The sequence below is a fragment of the Phyllostomus hastatus genome, unplaced genomic scaffold (genome assembly GCF_019186645.2).
Source record: "Phyllostomus hastatus isolate PE091 unplaced genomic scaffold, TTU_PhHast_1.1 phas_scaffold_129, whole genome shotgun sequence".
Lineage (NCBI taxonomy): Eukaryota > Metazoa > Chordata > Mammalia > Chiroptera > Phyllostomidae > Phyllostomus > Phyllostomus hastatus.
The window spans coordinates 29,252,239-29,267,061 of NW_025334009.1; the positions used below are offsets into that span (position 1 = coordinate 29,252,239).

Below are 14,823 nucleotides of genomic sequence, written 5' to 3' on the forward strand. Positions count from 1 at the left end.
CCCTCACGCAGTTATCATGATGTCCAGTTAGAGAGAGAGTGTGAACAAAGAAAGAGAGACAAACATATTGGGAGTCAAGGGGAAAAAGACAGGGAGAAAAATTAAAAGAAAAATAACACTAGATTATAATAAGGCATGAAAAAAATAAAAAAGGTGATAAGGGAATAACCTGGAAATGTCTCTTTAGATAGGGTCATCTGAAAGGCTTCTTAAGGAGAAAGCATTGAAGCTGAGAACTAAAAGGTAAAATGGTCCAACATGAAGAGACCAGGGGAAGAGCTTCCAGAGAAGGAGGAACAGCAAGTACAATAGGCCCAGAGGTGCAAAAAGTGTTAATATTCTTAATGGTCCATTTTGAGAGCCAGACAAGAGAGGATGAGGCTGTTACCTTAAAGGGAGAAATAGGAAGGAAGGATGAAAAGGCTGTAAAGAGGCTTTAATAATACAGAAGACTTGTCTTATTAGTTTCTTTCATTCATTAAACACATGTTGAGCATCTAATCAGCATGACATACCACCCTAGGTACTGGAATTGACTATATATCATCCTCATTCATATTGTCCAGTGTGAAGCGTAGAGCAGAAGATGAACCCTAGATGGGGAGTCCACAGCTGCTTCCCAGAGGGGAGTTTACTCCCATCCCAAAGACTAAAGACAAGACCAGCTCTCACTGACATCAATGGAAAGGAAGGCCTCTGGGCTGTGGGCTCAGGCACCCAGGAGGCAGAGGGTTATTTCTGAGCGAGTGGGTCCATATGTCCACAAAAGGGATTTGAAGGAAGAATGGGATCTGCCTCAGCAGAATCCCCTTTTTCATATAACCAGCTCTTCCTATTGTTTCTGTTTTCTTGATGGTTCTTCAGGTTTAGCCAGCATCCATGGTTACCTTTTGCGTCAAATATGTTCACATATGTTATATGGTTATATGTTATCATGTATACTCCTTGCAATGAACCTAGGAGACATTAGTCCCATTATGTAGAACATGTCTTCAGAAAACATGCACTCCTTCTGGTGGGAGCTATCTTTCTGATGTGTACAGGTTGTCTCAGGAAGTGTCAGAGACTCGACCTCTAAAAGGCAATGGACATTGGACACTGCTGTAACAGTCGTAGGCCAGCCACAGGGCCCTCAGGGGCAGGTTCTGGGACAAAAGCATCTTCTTCATAGGGCTGTTGTGAGGCAGTGTGCAGAGGTTTTAAACCGGAGGTATTTTTAATTATTAAATGAAACATTACCATATACACTGCTTTGCAGTCTGCCTTTGTATGTCTAAATATATTAACCTCCATCACAATTTATAATGGCTATGAAATATCCCCATTGTGCCCATAACAAAATACGCTAACAATGCCCTGTTTCTGAGCATTGGTTTCCAGCTTCTCACGATTGTACACAAGGCTTCCATGAGCGTGATTTTGTGTCTTGTACCCCTGACAAGAGTACCAAGAAGGGCACCTCTGACGTATTCTTTACAAAAATCTATAATCTCAGCCTAATATCATGAGCAAAACACCAAACACAAGCTGAAGAACATTCTATAAAATATCACACCTGCCCTGACTGGTGAGACTCAATGGGTTGCGCATTGTCCCGCAAACCTAAAGGTCAGCAGTTAGATTACCAGTCAGGGCACATGCTTGGGTCGCAGGCCAGGTTTCTGGTTAAGGGAGTGTGAGAGGCAACCAGTAGATGTTTCTCTGGCACATTGATGTTTCTCTTCCTCTCTTCTTCCTATCTTTCCCCCCTCTATGAATAAATAAAACAAAATAAAATGTCATAACAGTACTCCTTCAAACTGTCAGCATCATAAAAAAAGGCCAGAAAGATTGAGAAGCTCACAGACTAGAGGATATTGCACAGAGCAATAAATACAAGGTGGTGCCCTAGATTGCATTTTGGAAGAGAAAGAGGACATTAATGGAAAACTGCTGAAATGCAAATAAAGTATGGAGTTTACTTACTTAATAGTATTGTTGCAATGTTGGTTTTTCAGTTATGACAAATATTCCATGGTGATATCATCTGTTAATGTTAGGAGAAAATGAGTGAGAAGTCTATAGAAATTCTATGTACTATCTTTACAATTTTTTTCCATTAAATCTAAAATGATCTCAAATTAAAAGTCTATTTTTAAAATACACATGACTTTTCCATGTGTTCCCTTTGGTTAAAATTGGGCTGGTTGAGGTGAAGGCCATGCATCATTCAGGTGTATGACACATTCTGTGAACTTGCCAGGATGGTCATTTAACTTAATCATCACTGGTGCCTACTTTATGAATGAAAATCTTGCTTTATCTGCTTGGTATCTTTAAGTCAGATGTCTCCTTAGCAAAGTCTACAGGAAGGTATTCCTCAGTGAACTCCTTGCAAAACTCAGGAAATATTGATGAGAACTGCCAGAGAATTAGGACCCAGCCCACCCTTCCCAGCCTGGCTGGTTTTCATCAGGCAAAGGAATTAAAAAAGAAAAACTCCTGGGAGACAAGAACAGAAAGTCAGAGGATGCCATTTTTACATAGTCATTTTTCTGATTGCAACTCTGCTTTCTGCATTTTTCCAGCAGTGCTGCCTTTAAAGTGAATCACCGGTGATCAAAGGCAGACCAAAATAACACATTGTTCCTCTAGAGAAGAGAGGGTGAAGTCCTATCATTCTGAAGGTATTCTCGGGGGAAAGAAAGATGAGCAAGAGAGAGACCACATTGTCTACTTTTTCTAAAAGCAAGGCCTATAATTTTGTTCTGTTGAAAATCTTAAAAAAAAAAACACTTGCCTGTTGGGAAAGGCATAAGTAATGCTGCAGCAGGTGTTAAAAAGTTTATCTATTCTGTTTCTATCAGTTCCTCCTCTAGCAGTGTGCAGTGGATGGTCCACGTTGTGTCTGATCTTGCTGTTGGTATTTATAGGAAAGGAGACATTAACACAGGTATTAAGTATCTGTGTTCCAGGCACTTTACTGGAACACAGATCCTTTGGGTGTGTTTTCATCAATTTCTCCCAACAGTGCAGGATAACACAGTGGGAGGTTCCAAAAATGATCACTAGTCTTCCCTGCTCTATAGCCATACACCTCGCTGCAATGTGCCTCCATAGTTCTTCCCATCCACTAGGGGAGTCTGTTTCTCCCTTCTCTTGAATCTGGGCTGGCCTGGTGACTTGCTTCAGCCAATAAAATGCAGCAGAAGTGTGTGGTGAGTCTAGACTTTTAAGAGGTCTGGCACATTTCCACCCAGCCACCACAAGAATACACCCAGGCTCTTATTAGAGGGTGAGGGAGAGATGGGCCCGAGATGAGCCACTGCAGCTAAAGCCCAGCTCTGTGAGACCACCCAGGCAAGATCAGCAAACCAGCCCCTCAGCCGACCCTAAACTGACCATCAGCACATGAATGAGCCATGCCAAAATGGCTGAACCTGGGCAAAACTGTGAGCTAATAACTGCTTGTTATTTTAAACCACTGAGTTATGGTAATGGTTTGTTATGCATCAGTAGCAAATAGATACAAGATGGTAGTAAGAAAATTGAAGCACAGAAAGATTAACTAATTTCCTCAAGGCCACACAGCTAGTAAGTGGAGGCAGTCAGGATTCAATCCAAGGACTAAATAAATCTAAGGTCTCTACTCCTTCCACTATGACCCCCACCCATGAAATAGAAACAAGAAGAAAAACCAACACAACCAAAGGCCACAGCTAGTTAAAAGTGACAAAACTAGAGTCACTTTCCCAGCTGTCTTCTAGATACAGTGCAATGTGTGTGACATCTGTATGTTTATAAAGAATGATCTATTCAATGGAGAGAATGAGCTAGGTAAGAGAAAGCTATTTATTAACTTCAATAACAGTCTAAATCAAATGCATTCATCATGGTGCAAATCTGTAATTACTTCACAGTGACAACTGGCTTGTTTTTGACAAACTGACTTGTTTCTCCCTTAAAAGCAAGGTCACTCTGGGGATAAACAGCATTCCTTTTCTCCTTCCCCATGGGGCTCTGGCCTGCTCTTCCATCCCTCCTTTGTTCAGTGTCTCTTTCTACACCTTTTCCCTTTTATCTCCTGGGCTCACTCTAAATCTTTCTGTCAAAACCTCTATAATAGCAGATAATTAGTCCCTCACAGCCTCATTCTCCTGTCTCCTGCATTTTTGATAATTTCCTTTTCTGGCCTCGAATTTTTCGCTCTTCTAGTTCATTACTTCCAGACTGTCTCTGGATCATCAAGATGGTGAATTAGATCATGTCATTCCCCTGCTTAATATCCTACAGTAACTTCCTATTGCTAAGAATGCATTAACATAGCCTAGTAGGTCCTGCATGAGCCAGTCCTTTCTACGTTTCTCGCTCGGTCTCACACTGTGACCCTCTCCAGCTCTTCAACATTCATGCTTTAGCCAGACTGGATTTCTTTAAGGTCCTTCAACTATTGTTTCTGAGCCTTCCCCAGTGCTGTTTCCTCTGCTGGGAATTCTCTCTGGGAAGTCTGCACACACACTCACACAAACATTTTGTCTAATTTTTTAAATCTTAGAAGAAATGTCTTTCCCCTCCTGCAGAGAAGTCCTGCTCTGAGTCTCCCAAAGAAGATAATATGGTCTTATCAGTGCCCGCAAGTAGCCTGTGCTCACCCTACTATGACATTTACTACTCTGTATTATATCTGTTGGCTTAATTATCTCTATTTCTTTACTTACTCTTACTTGCCATTGTATGCCCAAGGCTAGTATGAAGCTTCATACATAGTAGACTCTCAATAAATATATATTGAATGAATATATCACATGTTGTTTTTCTTCCTTATATATGCTTTACTCTCAAAATAATGTTTATACTCCATATACAAGGGAAAATAATTGAAATATTTTTGGTAATAAGTAATAGGACAATGAACATAAACTAGCTGGACCAATCAGGGATCAATTGGCTCATGTAGTTGGAAGACTCCATAGGCAGGACAATAATCAAAGGTGGTTTTTCCCAGTAACCCTGACTCTGCATTCTCAAACAGATTGTAAGATAGCTGACTATTCAAAGCACACATTCTCAGGTCCAGAGGATGAGAGAAAACAGTGTTATCCAGAAATCCCAAGCAAAACTTCCCAGATTCATTCTGATTGGATCACTTAGGCCACGTGTTCATGCTGGGGCTGGGATAACACAATATGCCTATAGCTTAAGCCTCCCACTCCCCAGACTAGTGGGTTGTGTGGGGGGAGTAACAGCCAAATGAAAAGCGGGGTGCCATTAAGAAAAGAGTCATGGGTACTAGCTATAGTTAAAAATGACCCTGCCTTTGTCACCACATGTTTTTTATGACTGAATTCATAATAATTTATAAGATATATGCCCTGTACCTAGATACGCTGGCCTGTGTGGGATAGAAATAAGATATTACTTCTGTCCACAAGAACTTAAGCTTCAGTTGGCATAACTCCTTCTACCCTTCATTTCATATATAAGCAGAAGTTGATTTGGGATCCTGTAAGAGTGGAAAGGGAAACTTGCTTATATAGCTTTGCCCATTTGGGGCTTCAATATCTTGACAACACTAATTCCTTGCACATAAGTATAAAAAGGATGCCAACTTTATGAAGATAACAAACAATTATTTGAGTATAACTGAATGCTCACTAGAGGATGAGAGCAGCATGTTATTCACTATACGATTAACTGCAGCATGCATAATACATTCTTCTGCTTTCAAGTTCAAGTTATATTGCCAGCTTCCTAGAAATTGCAGAAATCATTAGTTGGGCATGGCCATGTGAATTTTCTTGGATGTGGTCCTTTCTGGATGTGCAAACTTCTCACATTATACAGGTTGTGATGAGCCTTTTCTTAACATCATTCTGTGATGGAACAATCTTCACAGAAAATCTGCCTTAACAGGGCTGGCAGAAACTTTTCAACTTCTTGATTAATAATCACTCAAAGTTAACATTTTACATGCAGCATCTTCCTCAGCTATTTCTAAGAGAAGTTATTGAAACGTGCTCTACTAACTGCAGCTGCTGGTTGCTGCCTGCCTTGGGAATGACTTTTTCCTCTTCGGCCTTATTTTCTGTTTCTATATCCCTATCACTGGAACTCTCTGTTTCTCACCTATTCTGCATCAGTGGAAAAGCATTTGACATTCTGCTATTTGGGAACAAAAAGAGCAACTTTGAGATTATGGCCAAACTAAAAACCAGTCTATGCATTCAGCAGAAACATGATTCTATACTGAACACAACACATTCTTTCTGGCTTTAGCATATTAGAGATTTTACTATTCAAACCCTTGCCTGCCCACTATTAACCACTGTTACAATTAAAATCAGAACAAGTAAGATAAAGAACAATACCAATCAGGCCATTTAAGGGGGTGGTTCAGGCCATCAAATTTGTGGAAAGTGATCCAACATATCATAGTATCTTTGCTTTTTTTTATAGATATCAAATCAACTAAACTTCAAGACCCATCTTTATTTGGTAAATACATTCCCATCCATAAAAAAAGGGGTCCAGAATCACAGAGACACTAGACTTTACAGCTTTTTCCTAGAGTTGCCACAAGGAGCATGTTGATTTATCTGATTCATTTCCTCTTCTTGAGTACTTCCTTCAGTGAATATAGAAGCACAGAATCAAAAGCAAGTGCTGAACATTGTTAATATATTCATTTATTCAATAAGTATTTATTGAGTACCTACTATGTGCCAGGTACACTGGTAGTCACTAGAGATATAAGGGGAGGAAATAGACTGATATTTAATGGATCATGAAGCATGGTGAGATTATGACAGGGAATTTGCAGGGTGCTATGGCAGCATTAGGCTGGGGTGTCAGCATGATCTAGGAAAATGGAAAGGTTTCCTGAAAAAGTAATATTTAGGCCCAGATTTGCAGAATCAATATGAGCTGGCCAGGAAAATGGGATTAAGGGAAGAGGAAAAGGCAGAGAAAGTATAGCGTGCATGAAAGTCCAGCAGTAAAAGTGCTTGGGGGGAGAGATGGGAGAGGCATAGGGAGGGTTAAAAGTGGGGCCAGAGTTGGAAGACAGATGGGCTGACTTGCTGACAAACAGTTCAGTGAGAACCCTGAGGGGAAAGGGGCTGAAAAGGCTGGTGGGAGACAGATCATGGAAGACCTGTAAAGTCACTAAAGAGTGGACTTTTAAGGAGTCATTGAAAAAATATATAAAAGGGGCATAATTTTATTTGCATTTTAGAAAACTCCTTCTAGCAGTTGGGTGGAGAATTAATTGAAGGCAAGCAATACAGAGGCAGGGAGACTATTTAGGATGGTGGCAGTGAACTGGGTGAAAGATAACGGTGGCCTGAACCCAAGCGGTGACAGTGAGGAAGAACTAGGTGATTCTAGAAGTATTCATTAAGATGAAAATTCATGGGACTTGGGGATCATTTAGTGTGGATACAAAATACCTTAACATGTGGCATCATTTTACTATGGCTTTACTTACCATAGCAGATGCTATTGGGATTCTCCCTCCCCTCCCCTCACCAAGCTTTCTGTGCCCAAATCTGAGATCACCTGCAATCAGTTGCCATACCCATAGATGGCTGCCTACATTTGTGCCAAAAGACAGGCTGAAATATAAGCAAGGTCATGCCCCCAGGGATGACCCTCAACCACACAGGGATGGAAACTAATACATAAATATCCCAACTTCCTTGCCCTTTTGTGGGGCAACTCTAAGCCAGGTACCGCATAGATTCTGTGGGGGTGAGGGACAGGGGGCTCACTGAAATTCGGCCCCAGCTGCACATAGTGGTAACCCACTCACAAATGCACCTGCATTGGCTTTCTGACCTTTCCTGTCTACTACCCTGTCCCCTCACTTTTGCCTCCTGGGAACACTTCCCAAATAAACCACTTAAGCCAAAATCTTGTCTTCAGGGTCAGCTTTTGGGGAAACCCAAATTAAGTATGACATTGTTGCTAGATCTGTTAACTGCAAGAGAATTTTTAAAAGCTCATCTATCCCTCTGTGAGTCTTTTAAACTACCTCTCTCACTCAGCAGTGGCAATCACTGCCAGTTTCTCTTCAGGCCAGTTCTCTAGAGGACAGACTAGAGAGTATTAGGTTCTAATCAAGTTACACCCCTCCCCCTCCCCAGAGCTTCTGTCAGTTCAGCTCTCTGCCTGATATTTCCTTTTATTCATGGGGTGACTGGGGGCCATCGGAAGAGATTATGCCTACTGCAAATCATCTAAAATCGATACCTCAGCCTTTGCAGCTATGTTTTATTAATATGTATTCATCCTTACTGGGTCTTGTCAAGTGCCCTCCTCAGGAGAACAATTAGTTTAGTATTAATCACTTTTAATGACTCTGGATTTTATGCAAGTCGAATTTTAAAGGAAAGTATAACCCATCATCTAGGAACAGATCAGAAAGCAAAACTCAACCATCTGCCCAGGACTTGATCTCACCTCACACTCTTTATGTTAAAGCAGATCATGATGTAAAGTGGGAAAGGCATCTAGGATGAACAAGGGAGGCATCAGGGTCCCAGACTCATTCCCTCAATGAGCCAAGTGGTCTCTACCCCATCAGCTCAGGTCCGGTGGCCTGATTTGCAGGTCAGAAAGGAGGATTGGGAGGAGGGGCAACAGGAATGAAGAGAAGCAGGAACCACTGTTTACTAACACCTGAGTTATGTCAGGTGGAAGACTCAGTATTTCATATGCCATCTCATTGAAGCCTCCCCATAAGTCTACACAAGGGATATCTATCCCTTTTACAGAGGAGGAATCTGAAGCTTAAGGCGATTTAAAAATTTGGCCAATGTCACACACGTGTGTGGAAGAGACTGGATTTAACCTAGATCTCTTTGGCTCCAAAGCTCACACTTTTCCCCCTACCCTACTTGATTTCAAGCCATTCTACTCTATTTCCTGTAGATATTCTCCAAAGACAGATTAAACTTTTCCTGATGGAATGTTCAGTCCCCATAGGGGACTGTATCAAGAACACTAGTGTTATGTTAACCTCTCCATTTAATTTCTCCAACCCAAAACTGATCAACATGTCAGGCAGCTTTCACCTTTGTTGCAAACAGCCAGCTAGGAGCACCTCTAAATTTAATTTAAAAACTTACAATTCATAACAAGAAAAGTACTCTGGTGGGCAATAGAATCTCCCAACATCAATAAATAATAACAATAACAACAACAAAACAAATTATCTTAAAAGTGAAAGGAACCATCACAACCAACATTTTGATATGAACTTATAAAAGTGGCAGCTGAGCCAGGGGAGCAGGGGAAAAGAAGATTTTGGTGCAGCTTAGCAGAATCAGCGCCAGGTAAAGCAATTGAATCAACAAACACGAGCACAATGGTTAACGTCCCTAAAGTTGGCACAGTCAGCAGTTGAGGGAGTTGGTAAAAATTCAGCCCCCTGCTTATCACCACAGAAACTGCAAAGGTGGGGAGAAAATGCTAGCTAGCACTCTACTTGGGCATCCCTGGCTGAAAGAAACAGGAAGAAGGAAGGCAAAATGGTCAAAACAACCCAGATATAGCTGTCTCCAACAATAATAGAGACAGCAGAACAAGGCAAAAAAAATGTGCACTTAGGGTAGAATTGGGGTGCACTGAGAACCCCAGATGAATGAAGATTCACTTCTCTGCTTGGAACTATAAAGGAGAAGCCAAATCCCCTGATGCCGGGTTATTTTTCTTCTACTCCTGGCAGGACTAGGACTAGCTGCTGGGGAAGGGTGAATAGAAGCAGTGATGTGAAACAACCAGGGTGATGGTCTCTGAGGCAAGCACAATATGCAATGATGTGGAGCACAGATCCAAGGAAAGATGCCATCTCTGTCCTCTCTCCCCTCCACAAGAATGGAAAACGACTTCAGCCAGGTGCACTGAGTCCAGATGCAGTGCATTTGACAAAGCTTCAGAAGAAAGAGAAATCTTAAATTCTCCAGAGGCCACATACAACTCAAGCATATCTCTCCAAATTCCTCCCAGTGCTCTGGGCTATTTTTAAAAATGGGTAGAACTCACAATGTGCATGCTTCAAAGTAGCTCAGAAGAGGACAATAAATAAGTCACTGATAGAGTGGGAAAAGAGTCAAGGAGAATCTGTCCATGTTATCAGAACACATATAAACTCCGAGCAGAGTGTTCCACACCAAGCACTTAAGATGCAAAGAAATAGTATGGCATTCAGAGAGCACCTACAGCCCAATAAGAGCACAAAAGAGGAAAAGAAAGGAAGCAAAAGAGAGAGTGAGAGAAGACAAAAGTTGCCAAAGGCTATTAAAAAAACTAACATGGAAGAAACTTCTCTGGCTGTAGCACTTCATGCTATAATCTTTCTATGGTCTTCTATAAAAAATGAAATTAACAAAATAAGACCACAAACCAAAGATAATAAAACAACAGGATGAGCTAAAAATTGAGATTGCAAAAATAAGGAAATAAGCCAAAGACCAAAACAACCCATTATGGAACAAGAAATAAAATGGACACAGCTGAAAACAATTACTAATATATAGGAAGACAATCACTGTGAACATAGGAAAAACCCAAGAGCCTGAAACAATTTTTTAAAAAAAGATAATAGATAGTGAAAACAGAAAGGAAAAAAAAATGGTCCAACATATGGCATACTATTTCTCCAGAAATAGAAAAAGCAAATAAATGAGACAAAATGTATTTAAAATTATTAAAAAGATTTTCATTGAAATAGGAAAAACAACAAAGAATGTTCCAAGACAATTAATAATTGTGAGAGAATTTTTGAAATCATCAAGTTATTGAACTCTGAGGCTAAAAGTCTTCAGGTATTTAGTAGACAAAAAGAAAGTCATGAGGACAAAATAATAGAGTCTGGCTTCAGAATCTCTCTGAGCAAAACATAAGGACACAAGCTAAAGACCAATGCCTACAAAGGTCTGAGTTAAAGAAACCTGGACCCAAGACTATCCTGCAAAATCAAGATGTCTTTCCAATATAGAAAAGAAAAAAATTTACTTTCTCCAAGAAAGAGCTGAAGGAATTATAATGCCTGAGAGGCCCTGAAAAACTCTCAGATAGTTAAAATCAAACCAACAAAAAGTTAAATCAAAACAGAATTCAAGACTAGAGAAACTGTAGTAGAAAGGACTAATTTCTTTTTAATAAAATCAAGACAAAGTAATTATGGGAATTGTACAAAATAGAAGTAAATGTTATAAATCCTGACAACTTAAAAATAAAATACTGTAATGAAAGGGAAAAGAAAATAGTGAGATAGGCAGTGAGAGTAAAGAAAATGGAAATGAGTAACTTTTTCATTTTTCATAGTAGAGAAACGACCAGTATTGTATAAACACAGAACACAGTCAAACAACATGTTAAGGTTTCTGCCAGCTATTTTCTTATCCACAGAACAGTGTGTCTAAAATGTCATGGTGTGCCCAAAGTTACCTGAAGGACGTATTTAAATAGAGTGCTGGGCCCATCCATGGAGTTTCTGAGTCAGTAGCTGGGGGCTGACACCTGAGAGCTTGAACTTCTCACAAGTTCTCAGGTGACTGCTGATGCTGCTGCTCCACAGATGCTTCTAAGGGGCCACTGCCTTAGATGGAGCTTTTAGGAACTAGGTTCTTTTGGGAAATTATTATTTTAGTTTACATTTAATTGAACATAGTAATTTTTATTTAAAATGATATATACATATACACACACACACACTGGCAGGGGAGATACCAGGATCATGAAGGTGGTTTTCCCAGTGTGATACTTATCCATTGCACTCTGGATGTGCTGACCACTGTGATTTCCCCAAATGTGAGAAACTTGACTGCATAATTTGTGGTAGTGGGGGACTGTGTTCATGCTCTCCCCTAAAAAATATATAAAATAAAATGACATTTATAGTATGATGTCTTAATATAATCATCATTTTCATCTAACCCACCCACTTTTCTGTTTTTGTATATGTCTGGAGAGAGAAAGAGGGGAGGAGAGGAAAAGAAAGGAGAAAGATGTTTTAGAATAATGTTCACTTGACGTTAATGAGGGTTATTCCCAGGCAGTGAGATGTGGAGATCTTGTTTGTACTTTTTATATCCTTTAAGCCTCTTAGAATTACCCTATGAAATGTTTTCACAAAATAGTAAGGTCATTAACAACAATAAACTACAAGGTCCAAAACAATTTATTCAATCCAGATCTCAGCTTCTCAGACTGACCCACAGAAATGTGTTTTGAAGATCATGATGATCTCCAATGATGTCAGCCATACGAGGTGAGCGATTCAGCTCCAACACCAACCACTCTATTCTACTAATCACTTTGAATGGAGCTTTTACCCATGGACATATCTACTTCCTTGCAGAGAAACAGCATTTTCAACTCTACTACCTTTCCTTACAAATTTCCTTACAAATTTCATATGCATTCTCTAGTGATTCTAGAATTGGCTGTTCCAATTTCTTAGGGGTTTTTGTTAACAAATTCATATTAAGACTTTCCGTAAACACTGAGTCCATGCTCATCCTGCCTCCACCTTAAAAAATTCCTCATGGCATTTTTATTCCTTGTCCTGAGACCCCCAATTTCCCCAGCCCATTTTAATCCCCCTTCTCTGAGTATGTTTTTCAATACCTTATATTGTTGAACACATTTAGCTGTCATTTTTTTAAAGCCCTCTCTCATAGAATCAATGAGTATTTTATACATGGTTCCAGAGCTGTAAATGAGAAAAAAAATATACATTACCAATTATGAGCTACCAAATTACATCTCAACTTCAGACTAACTTCCCATTAGTAAAGAAAATACAGTGATATAATCACCACTGAAATGGGAGTAAAGAAAAGTACCAAGAGAAATGAGTCCAACCTCCATGGAGAGAAATTTGCAATAGAGTCTGAGAAATGGATTAAAATCTCTTTCTGTGTATATCGGGGAAGGAGAGGGAGAAAGAAACAACTAAGTGAATGGATGAGCTGCTGGGGTTATTAAATAAAAATTAGCAAAGCCAATGCCACATCAGAGCAACTTAAAAAAGAAAGTAAGAGTTATAATCTGATCATGAGTTGGTTTTCAGTTTGATTCTTCGGGTGTGAATCAGCATTGGGTGTGACCACATCATCAACATCCATGGCTCCAACTCACACTATTCTGTGGATCTTTCCAACTCTGGTGTTTTGATTCTGCATCACTCCTTCTCCCTGGAAAATAGGGTGTCAGGAAACATTCTCTGCCAGGAGCTGCCGTGTCTCTCCTTGGCCATGTTCATCACCCAGACAGCTGCTAGCAGACCTCCTCACCTGAGAGACCTCAAGCGGCTCTCATGTAAGCACTGGTTCCCACCAAGGAGCAGGATGAGACAGCTATATCTGAGAGAACAGATGTTTTTGTGGAAACTTTTGCTAAAGGCTGATAACAGTGTTTCTTATATTTACTCTACTCCTGGCCCTGGATTTACTGAACTTCACAAGACTGCCAATCTTCCAGAATTATCTTTATTTTCTATTCTACTCTGAGCAAGAAGTGTTGACTTTTTTCTTTGCGTGTACCTCTAACATCTTAGCCTTACTCATTGTTTTTCACTCCTATTTTTGTTTGATTCTGGAAGCTTCATTATGGCTTTTCTTAACTGATCTGTTTATCAGATACCATGATCAAGTCTGGCCTGCTATTCCCAGACAGGTCACAAATGGAGGCTTAGTTAAATGCAGCCCATAGCCCCCAACTCTTTCTTTTGACATCTTGAGAATATCACCATTTTCAAAGCCGTTTTTCTTGCTGAGTTCATTTTATACCAACTCTGCCAACCTAGAAGAACCAAGGGAGGTATAAAGAGTGTTTTCATATGGTATATCAAGGTTTCTTAAGTCAAAGCAGCAAGATACATACTAGGCTTGGAATTGGAAGACCTGGATCTCAGTATTGTGTTTTAGGTAGACAGGTACAGCCTAGGTATAACCTGAGCTAAATGCTAAGTTCTGTGTCTTAAATATTGTTTGGCAAAACATAAACCAATTGGGTAAATATTAGCAGCAATGCTCAAGGGGACATTTGAGTCATCGAAAAAGTAGGTGGGCCAGGAACAAACCATAAATTCCAAGTAAGCAAGATGAAAAGTCATATAGGTTCTGAAGGAGGTACGTTTACCTGAAGGCTGTTAGGATATGGAGGGAGAGAAGTGAGGATGAGACATTCATTGTCAGGCCAGAAATAAATTCCATATGGCTCAGGGCCACACCTGGAGGATCAAGATGATCCTGAGGGAGCAAAGAGAGAGCACTTGTTTGGAATGTCTTGTTTTCATGGATGACAACATTAACATGCAGAAAACGATGAACAATACCCATGAGCCTAAGCTGAAGACAGCATTATAGAGTGTAAATATATTTGAATTATTAAATGTTAGAAATAGAAGGGACCTAAAAAATTCATTCATTTAGTCTAACTTTATTTTATGGATGAGAAAACAAAATCCACATTAGAAGTGACCTGTCCAAAGTCTCACATTTAGTGAGTAGTTACTAAACAACAAAACGTCAATGTGAGAGACAAACATCAGTTGGTTGCCTCCCATACATGCCCTAACGGGGAATCCAACCAGCAACATTTTGGTGTATGGGACCATGCTCCAACCAACTGAGCCACCTGGGCAGGTGACCACTCTGTGCCAGACACCTCATCTCTAATCTTCACAAGTTATCCTATCCTAATTGAGACAGCAAAGCTCAGAGAAATCAAACATCTTACCACAACTTAGAGCCAGTAAGTCACAGATCAGAGATTTTAATATTGGCCTGGCTTCCCCAAAATTTTGGGTTTATTTTGCTACACTATCCTGTTATA

The 14,823-nt window shown here is 40.0% G+C and overlaps 1 non-coding gene across 1 annotated transcript; it reads left to right on the top strand.

The window, feature by feature from the left end:
- The first annotated feature begins 11,689 nt into the window (after positions 1-11,689).
- On the top strand, positions 11,690-11,852 carry LOC123830875. Its single transcript, XR_006787821.1, has one exon. It is a non-coding gene; the product is annotated as a U1 spliceosomal RNA (small nuclear RNA).
- Positions 11,853-14,823: the final 2,971 nt, after the last annotated feature.